This window comes from Pteropus alecto, unplaced genomic scaffold, assembly GCF_000325575.1.
Source record: "Pteropus alecto unplaced genomic scaffold, ASM32557v1 scaffold75, whole genome shotgun sequence".
Lineage (NCBI taxonomy): Eukaryota > Metazoa > Chordata > Mammalia > Chiroptera > Pteropodidae > Pteropus > Pteropus alecto.
The window spans coordinates 16967301-16976002 of record NW_006440638.1 but is presented as its reverse complement, the minus strand read 5'-3'; the positions used below and the strand labels follow the sequence as shown (position 1 = coordinate 16976002).

Below are 8702 nucleotides of genomic sequence, written 5' to 3'. Positions count from 1 at the left end.
TGCAGAGGACTAAATAGAGACATAATTTACATGGAAAGTTTTCATCTGGTAGCCCAGAGTTATGATAACATCTCCCACTAGTGAACTTTGCCCAGATATTTGTGGTACTGTGCTAGAAAAATGTTCAGCCTAGTTGAGTAGACAGCTGCCTGCCTTCTAGTTATTTACAATCCCTAACAGGTAACAACCATATATAAACATATAGTAAGGAAGAGTCAAATGTTTTATTATAGTTCTATTTTTCCCTGGTTTTCTCCAGCATATTTGATTTGTGGAAAGGAAAATGGGGTCATATTTTTCAAATCTGGTTTTAGTTTGAAACAGTTTTTCTTTTTAGCAAAATGCTGTCAGTTGTTTTCATGTTATGGAGACAGAAAGACACCCTATTTCTGGATATCTATAGAGATTTTCTCACATGAATAATTCAAAATGAGATCATTTGAGATGTTTCAAACATAGCCCATGGCTATTTCTAAAAAGAATAGCTACTGTTTTTAAAAAAATTGAAAAAAATTTATACGATAATGAAAAACGTGATTAAAATTTTTTAGAAATGAAGATAAAGCCATTCAGTATCAGACCTGACCCGTTTTTTGTTTTTGTTTTGTTTTGTTTTGTTTTGTCTTTTTACTTCCTTGCATGTGAATTTGGTTGTAATGGCAATATCCTTTAGTTGTGTTCTTTGTTTCTTCATGCCTCTAAGTTGTCCAGGTACCTTAAATATACTTCAGATCAATCATCTTCTCAAATAATCAATTCCTACTTGAAACATGAACTTACTCTCCCCAGGCCAGCACCATAACTGATCAGGTGAGGGGTAAGCCAAATCGATTTGACTCTTGTCTACAAGTGACAGAAAAATCCAATTCAAACTAGCTTAAAAAATGAAAAGATGATGTGGTTCCATAGTGTAGTGGTTAGCACGTCTACTTTACATGCAGAGGTTCCTGGGTTCGCGCCCCAGTGGAGCCATGGTCTACGGTCTACAGCCATGCCACCCTGAATAAGCCCGATGTCTGATCTCAGAATCTAAGCAGGCTCGGGCCTGGTCAGTAGTTGGATGCGAGTACCTAGGAAGACTAGGTGCTGTAGGCTAAATAATAATTTTAAAAAATGAAAAGAATTTATTGGCTTCAAAATGTCCTGGGGTAGATCCAGCTTCATGTAAGCCTGGAATCAGCACTCAGTGATATCATCACAGCTGAGTGAGTTTTGCCTCCAAATCTTGGTTTGGGTTCCTTTGGGTTCCTTTGGGTTCCTTTGGGTTGGCCCATGCTCAGTCTCGCTCCCCTTAATGTCATAAAAAGGTTACTATAGATCTCACAACATCACATCACACTATCTAAAGGAAGAGTGAATATCTCCTCTTGTAATGCCCATGGAAGGTGGAGAAACGTTTTTTTTCTGAGAATTCTCACCCCAAATCTGACTTATGTACATACCCTGAACCACTTTTGAAGACCAGTAACATGCTGTGCTGAATTGCTTAGGCACAAATCAAATATGTTGGAGAAAACTGGGGAAAAATAGAATTGTAATAAAACATTTGACTCTTCCTTACTTTATGTTTATATATGTTTGGTACCTGTTAGGGATTGTAAATAATTAGAAGGCAGGCAGCTGTGCTCAACTAGGCTGAACATTTTTCTAGCATAGTGCCACAATATCTGGGCAAAATTATGTCCTCCATTTCTGAGGCTGGGGGTAGAACTCTACCTAGATCACAACAAGAACATGAATTGGTTTGCCAATTCTGGGTGGCAAAAAATAATATGCCTAGTACACAGGGACCTGACTCAAAATCAACCAGTTATTTTTATTAATAGGCCTGCAATCAACCAGATTTACTTTGTCAAGTAACTGAACTGAGAGTTACTGAGACTGCAATCAGTGATGGAGCTGAAACAGTAAGACCATGTAGACTCACGGGTGGCTGCCATATTGGACTAGATGAAAGCAGTATAAGACCTTTGACAAAGAAGAGAGAGAAAGATGTAAAGAGCTAGACAGAGACGAAGGGAGGGAGGTAGGACAGACAGAAGAGAGAAGAAGGGAGAGAAGAAGGGCAGGAGAGAAGAGAAGCAGAGAAAATAAGCTATCTAGAGTCACAGGAAATGAGCTTTGACTTTTATTGATTTTCCCACAAAGCTTAGTTATTCCTTTAACGTTCCAGTTCCTTGAGATTCTCTAATTTTCCTTTCAATAATTCCCCCTACCCATTAGTTAGCTAGAAGGATATTTCTTTTTTGCCACCATAAAGCTTCAGTCATAGTGGATCCTCTTATGGAACTTGAAGATGCCTTTGTGCTATGCTAGTCTTCTTCCTACCCAGAGAATGTCATAAGTGTTTCAATTTCTTCTTGTGTCCCTAAGCAACTCTCAGCTATCTTGTCACCTTTTATATTTCAGCCTCAAAACTTAACTTCTCTAGATTGAGTCCCCTATTGTACTTTCTGGTAATTCTTAGCTCACCCTCTTAGTAACATTTATTATAATTAATTCATAAATTGTAAAATTTATTTGTTTAATATCTATCTTTACTGCTGGGCTATGAGGCAGGACCATACTTATCTTGATACCTGTTATGAATTCTTGATATCTAGAATAATGTTCGGCACATAGTAAATATTCAATACATATGAATTGAGTGAATGAGTGAATGGCTTGTCAAAAAGTGCATGTTAAATATTGTGTTAAATGCAGCTAAAACTCATCTGTGAGTAGGAGGTAAAGAGTTGATAAATTAAGTTCTGGAAGAACACTGAAATTCTGCATTTTCATGTAAATGAGCATGGAGGTCTGAAATCTACTCAGCAGCCTTGGAGTACCGATTTCTTCTGGAATCTCTTGGTACAATCATTCCCTGCTTTATAGTTGGGCTCAACCCACTGTGTGGTGCTTTCTAAACATGCTGTGGGTGAATGTGAGGGGAGAAGCAGGGTGGATACCTCTGAGATGAGATGATAAGCTGATGAGCTTGACAGGAGCTAATAATGATTTAATGCAATAGTCATATTTCTCTAAAACTTATGCACAGTGGGCTTGATTTTTATCATTCTTGGATTCAATCAGAGCATAACTGTGAACCTCAAAAACTTGGGTACTTTTGATGAAAAAGGTCATGAGAATGTGAAGACTTGGCTGTTGGGCCATCATCACTTGGAAAACATTTACTGCCACCAATGCTGTGCCTGGTACAGTATTAGGTACAGGAGGATCATGATGCAAGGATGTGGACTATTCTCTTGGAGCTTACAGCTAGTGGGGAGAAAGATCTATAAGGGAATATCAAGGTAGATGTTGTACTGGAAGTCTATGAGATGTGAACTCTTCCTGAGAAAATTAGGGTGGCTTTCCAGAGGAGGTGACCCTTACACCAATAATACGATGGATAAAGAAGAGTTTGCCACCAAACTGAGTTGGCTGAGACAGGGTCACTGCTATTTTCTCCTTTCCATGGAAAATATAACAGGTGGCCATGAATCCAAGAAGGTCTACATAACTGTATGTGGTCACAAGTCATTTTCCCATATCCTTTTGAACATGGTCTTACTTGAGAGTAAAGGGAAAAGTAAGGTAGATTAACTCATGTTACTGAATGGTCTCAAAGACGGTGTTAAAGGCTGCCAAGGAGCAAAGGTTACATCCTAACAGCCTGTAGGCTGTTAGACTGACCTCTTTCCTCCTCATATTGGAGCCCAAACCTTATAACTACATGGGATTATTGGAGAGCCAGGTAAGTGGTATCTCTGATTTTTACTGACAGCTGCTGGCCTTGCAGTTGCCATGGAGATAGTGAGAAAAACTGTCCTGTCTCTACAGTAGTCCTTTCTTGTAAATCAGTCTTTAGAGACTTCGCCAACAAGTGCAGTCACTTTCATCACATTTATCTTCAGGAATTAGTCAAGGCCTTGTAACTCTACAGTCTTGAAGCTTTGAAAGAAGATCTGTGGTTACAAACAACACCACTCTGGCCCAGAGTTAGTGTTCACCAAACTTTATGCAGTAGGATATTGGAAAAATCCAAAGAATGATCACTCCTTTCAGAGTTGGACAGTTCCTAACGACATCATAAAAAGAGACTCATAAAACTGAAGTCTGCAAGAAAAAAACAAGGCCATTTCTCTGTCCTGAGTATGTAAGCCTTGAGAACGAATAGCATTCTGTCAATCTAAGCTGAGGTTCTTGAGAGGAGCTTTCAGTAGCAGACCCACTACAAACACATTTCAAAGCTGAAGTTGTGCCAAAATAAGGAAAATGTAGTCGTCCATCTTGATTGCTACTTTCCCAAGCATAAAAGTAAATTAGCCTTGACAAAAGAATTGTATTTTCACCCTGCTTTGTGAGAGACATAGCATACAAGTGGACAAAGCCTTCCAAAGAAAATATTTGCTGACCATTCATTTTTATTTTGGGCCAATAACATTCCTCAATTTGGATGTCTTCTCAAGGACAATTCCTACCAGGGTTGTTTATGCTTGGCCACAGTGAGGGATTTTTGAAACATCTTGAAAAATAGCATTTAAAAGTGCTAACAGCTTCATCAGCCATTCGCTTTGCTTTTCTGTCTTTGCATTTTTACCCACAGAGGATGTAAAAGCTGACAAAGGTACCCCTACTCAGATAGAGGATCTTTAGACTCCAAAAGCTCAACTGTCATCTACTGGTAGACAATCAGAAGGAAGGAGGTGGCAGAAGAAAACTTTCTAGGCACAGGAGCTCACCAACAGTGTTGCAGCTATTCAATCCAATCTCTCTTATCATGTGTCAAGTAGTGTGGTTGTTACTGGGGATGAATGAGTCAGCAGATAGGTAATGGTATGGGCAGGGCATAACAAAAAGCAACCAATAAGACACCTTGTAATACATGAAGTAACAGAAGTATGTACAGGATACAAAAAGTACCAAGGAACTTTATCCAGTCCACGTTAGTGAAAGAGACTCTACTTTGAATCTTGTGTCTGTCACTTATGGCTATGTGATTTTAGACAGGTTTCTTAATCTGTCCGAATTTTAGTTTCCACATTTGAAATGGGGTAATAAACCTCATAGAGTTACTGTGAAGAGTAAGAGATGATAACAAACATTAATACTTTTGACCACTGATTATATGCATGTGTGTGTATGTGTAGGTATATTTATGTGTATACACATACACTCATATCCATATCCATATTCACATATCCATTTACCTATACACATATGCACATACACATATGCATATACATATATATATATATCCGTACCCAGCACTACTATCAGCAATACCAATACTAATGATGGTGACTGTAGTAAATAAAGATCATGATGCTAGTTGCCATTTACTCAGTGTTAACTGTGTGTTGAGCACTAGTCTAAATGGTTTATGTGTTTTACCTCATTTAATCTTTCCAACAACCCATTGAGGCTAGTGTTATTATTATCGTTTTTCTGGAGAAAAACAAAACATAGAAGATAAATCAATAATTAGTAGAACTGCATTTGAAACCCAGAGCCCATGTTTTTAGCTACCATATTATAGTCCCCAAGTGGGAAAAGAACCAAGGTAAACTGTATGAGGCCTCTTAGCATGGTGCACCCTCTATGCATCACCTCATTTTATGGCATTCAGCAGAGGGCTGGTGATGGCTAGTTGTCCACATCAGTGGCTGTTCTACCAGTCGGTGTGAATGGTGGGCCTGGGTAAAGTGTAGGGGATCATGAGGGAGGGCTGGGAATATTAAACAAGATAAAGAAAGTCTTAGTAGTAATTTGTCAAAATCAGCCTCATGGAAGTTAGAAGGCATTTTTGGCAAAGGTATTATATATAGTTTTCTGGATTGGCTTCTTTACTCAAACCTGTCTTTAATTGGCTTGGTTTTATTTCCTCGGATTTTATGAACTGGATGTACTTCCCTTCACTTAAATGAACTCCAGAGGACCACTCTGGCAATTAGACTTTTCCTTGATCTCAGATTTCCCTGGGCCTTAGCTACCTGACAAAGGCCGAAATCAGGAAAATGCTCCCCACACACATTCTTTCAGGAAAAAAATGAACTAAATTCCTACTGTGTGCATGGGCACTGTAGTACTTTATAACACAGGGTGGGTGCCAGGTACAACAAAATTAATTTGTAAGCTGGGGGATAGTGGATTCCTCTAGTAGGAGAGAAATCTATTTTTATCTGACTTTTGGCAATGTATGAAGCAAAACTTTTCCATCAGGGAGATATTCAGATATTATTTCTCTCCTGGGGGCATATTCTCATCAATGTTTGCAACAGGATGATGATATGAGATGAAAATTTTGCTCAGCAGAGCATAGGGGTCTAAATGGCAACTTCTTATTTAAACGATACACCAATGGTGTTTCACTTCCAGACCTCTGCCACTAATACTACAAAGTCTGTATTATTTGTCTTAACCAATTAGCTCAAGAATTTTGGAATTTTACCCTAAAACGTGACCAAAAAAACTGACAAACATCGCAGCAGCACTAATGCCACAATCTGCCTGTTTAAGCTCCAATGTCAACTTCTGATCACACAATTTAAATAACTTAGACTTAATTCCTGGGTGAAATTTGGGGGCACTTTAATGTCAACATGAGAGGATTTGGGAAAATATTTGAACAGGGATTAAGAAGTCTTTTTTACCATATTAAAAAATATGTTTAGATTTCCTCATGGACCTTTAAGGCAGCGTGTCTGATGTTCACAGCGAGGACTTGCTCAGCCATCTCTGTCTGATGATTTGTGGGATATTGGTGTGATTGAATTGATTGATAGATTACGGTGTTAGAATTATGGGTAGAAGAAAGCCACCTCGTATGTGCCTCCTTTCTTTCCTAGGAAGAAAGGACAAACATATGCCTTTCATAAGTGTGCGATGATGAGAATGCTGCTGGCAGAACCATTAGGGGTCTTACATCCTCTTTTCCAGATTCCAAGGAAATCAAAGTAAAAAGGATTCAGAATTCTAGGAGCCAGTTCTGCCTGATGCTATTGCTTCATTCGGCCTTCTGGATAAACTAAAGAGAATACACAGCAAATTTTAGTGGAAGACAAAAAGCAGTTTCCTGGAAAGGCAACCATCAGGGAGAGAGGACCTGGGAGAAGTCCTGTCCTGGCATAACTTCTTGTCTGTCATCTGATGACTCAAAAGAAAGAGTATGAAACTTAGAATTAGAGCACTTAGCTTTCTACTTTCTAGCTGAGTGAACTTGTGCACAACACTCAAACTCTTCGATGTGCCTAAACTGGGAAGAATTACTGTAATTCCCAGGATTATTTGTCAGAGGTCTAAAGGAACTCTCCAGTCTATGTGAAATCGCATAGCCTGACACATTTAATAAAGAACTGATTAGCAGAGAGAGAAAGGTTAGGATGAGGTACGATGATGGCCTAGGTGAAGGGCATGTTGGAGCCTTGGATTAGGGTGAAGACAGAAATGAGGGCCTGTATTCGGGAAGATATTTTGTAATGGTGGTAGGCATACTGGTTAAGACTGCAAATTCTGGTCATTGAGTGACCTTAGCTAAGTTTAACATCTCTAATATCTCTAATATCTCTACTTCAGCCTTCTCTATGAAATGGGGTAATGATAGCTCTTTTTAAAATAAGGTTATTATAGGATTAATCAAATGTAAAATGCTTAGAAGAGAGTATGGCACATAGTAAACACAATATAAGTGATAGTTATTAATTTGGGGCACATCTTGGGGAGTTTCTCAATTCAAAATAACCACCTCACCCACGACCTGACCTCTTGGGTGCCACCTTCACCCTCAGTGATATATTTCCAGAATCCTCCTGTTCAGGAGACCCTCACCCTCTTTCCACAGTGGATTAGTTGATTGCTCCAGGAGTTTGCCCTTGAACAAAGTGGAGCCAATGACTCTTGAAATTGTGAACTTGAGTAAGAAAGAGGGAGAGTGAAGACAGGGAAAAAGATTTGAGAGAGAGGTTAATTGGCTAAATGATTCCCTATTTGGCCATACTGAAAACATGTAGAGCTGTGGAGCAGCCAAGTTTCCTATCTGAGAAGAAAAGAAAGCTGGTTTGCAGAGAAAGAAGAAATAATAAATGAGACACACAAAGTTAAGAGATGAGGGGAGTTTTGACCACTTGGAGGCCCCTGGTTTCAGTTCCTTCTTGGATCTAGGCCTCACCTTGCCCATGGGCTCTGTGAGACACTCTTTGAACCCTAGAATCAATCCCCTCTTTTACATAAGCTTCCTCAAATTTTTGCCTCTAACTTGCAATCAAAATGTTCTATACATCTTTTAATTCAGAGAACAGAGTGAATTATGTATGATGAATGACATCTATATCCAGGAATTTCTGGTTATGATATTTACAGGAGCTGATGTTCAGCCATATGGGTTGAATTATACACCCTCACTAAAATTCACTGTGATGCTGGAAATAGAAAAATCAGGGCATGCTAAAAAAAGATAAGCATAGGTACTTTGTCTCAATATCTTGTTGTGAACTAGCCAGTATCTGAGATCTTAATATTTTATTTAATTTTTAGTAGATAAACTATTTTTTAGTTTTCCTCAATACTAGCCAGACTGGTTTAGGCAAAAAAAGAGAATTTATTTTTCATGGAATCCAACCAAATAGGGAAAAGTGGTGACATGGCTGAGGCTCAAGACTAAGTGTATCCAGGGACTTGAACGTTCTAAAGATCTCAGGGCACTCTCTGTTTTTGTTTCTCTC

General features: G+C 38.8%; 1 protein-coding gene across 4 annotated transcripts in view; it reads right to left on the bottom strand.

Annotated features, from left to right (window-relative positions):
* CADPS (calcium dependent secretion activator) overlaps positions 1 to 8702 on the bottom strand; it is a 456128-nt gene that overhangs the window by 240636 nt on the left and 206790 nt on the right. The window lies entirely within an intron of this gene.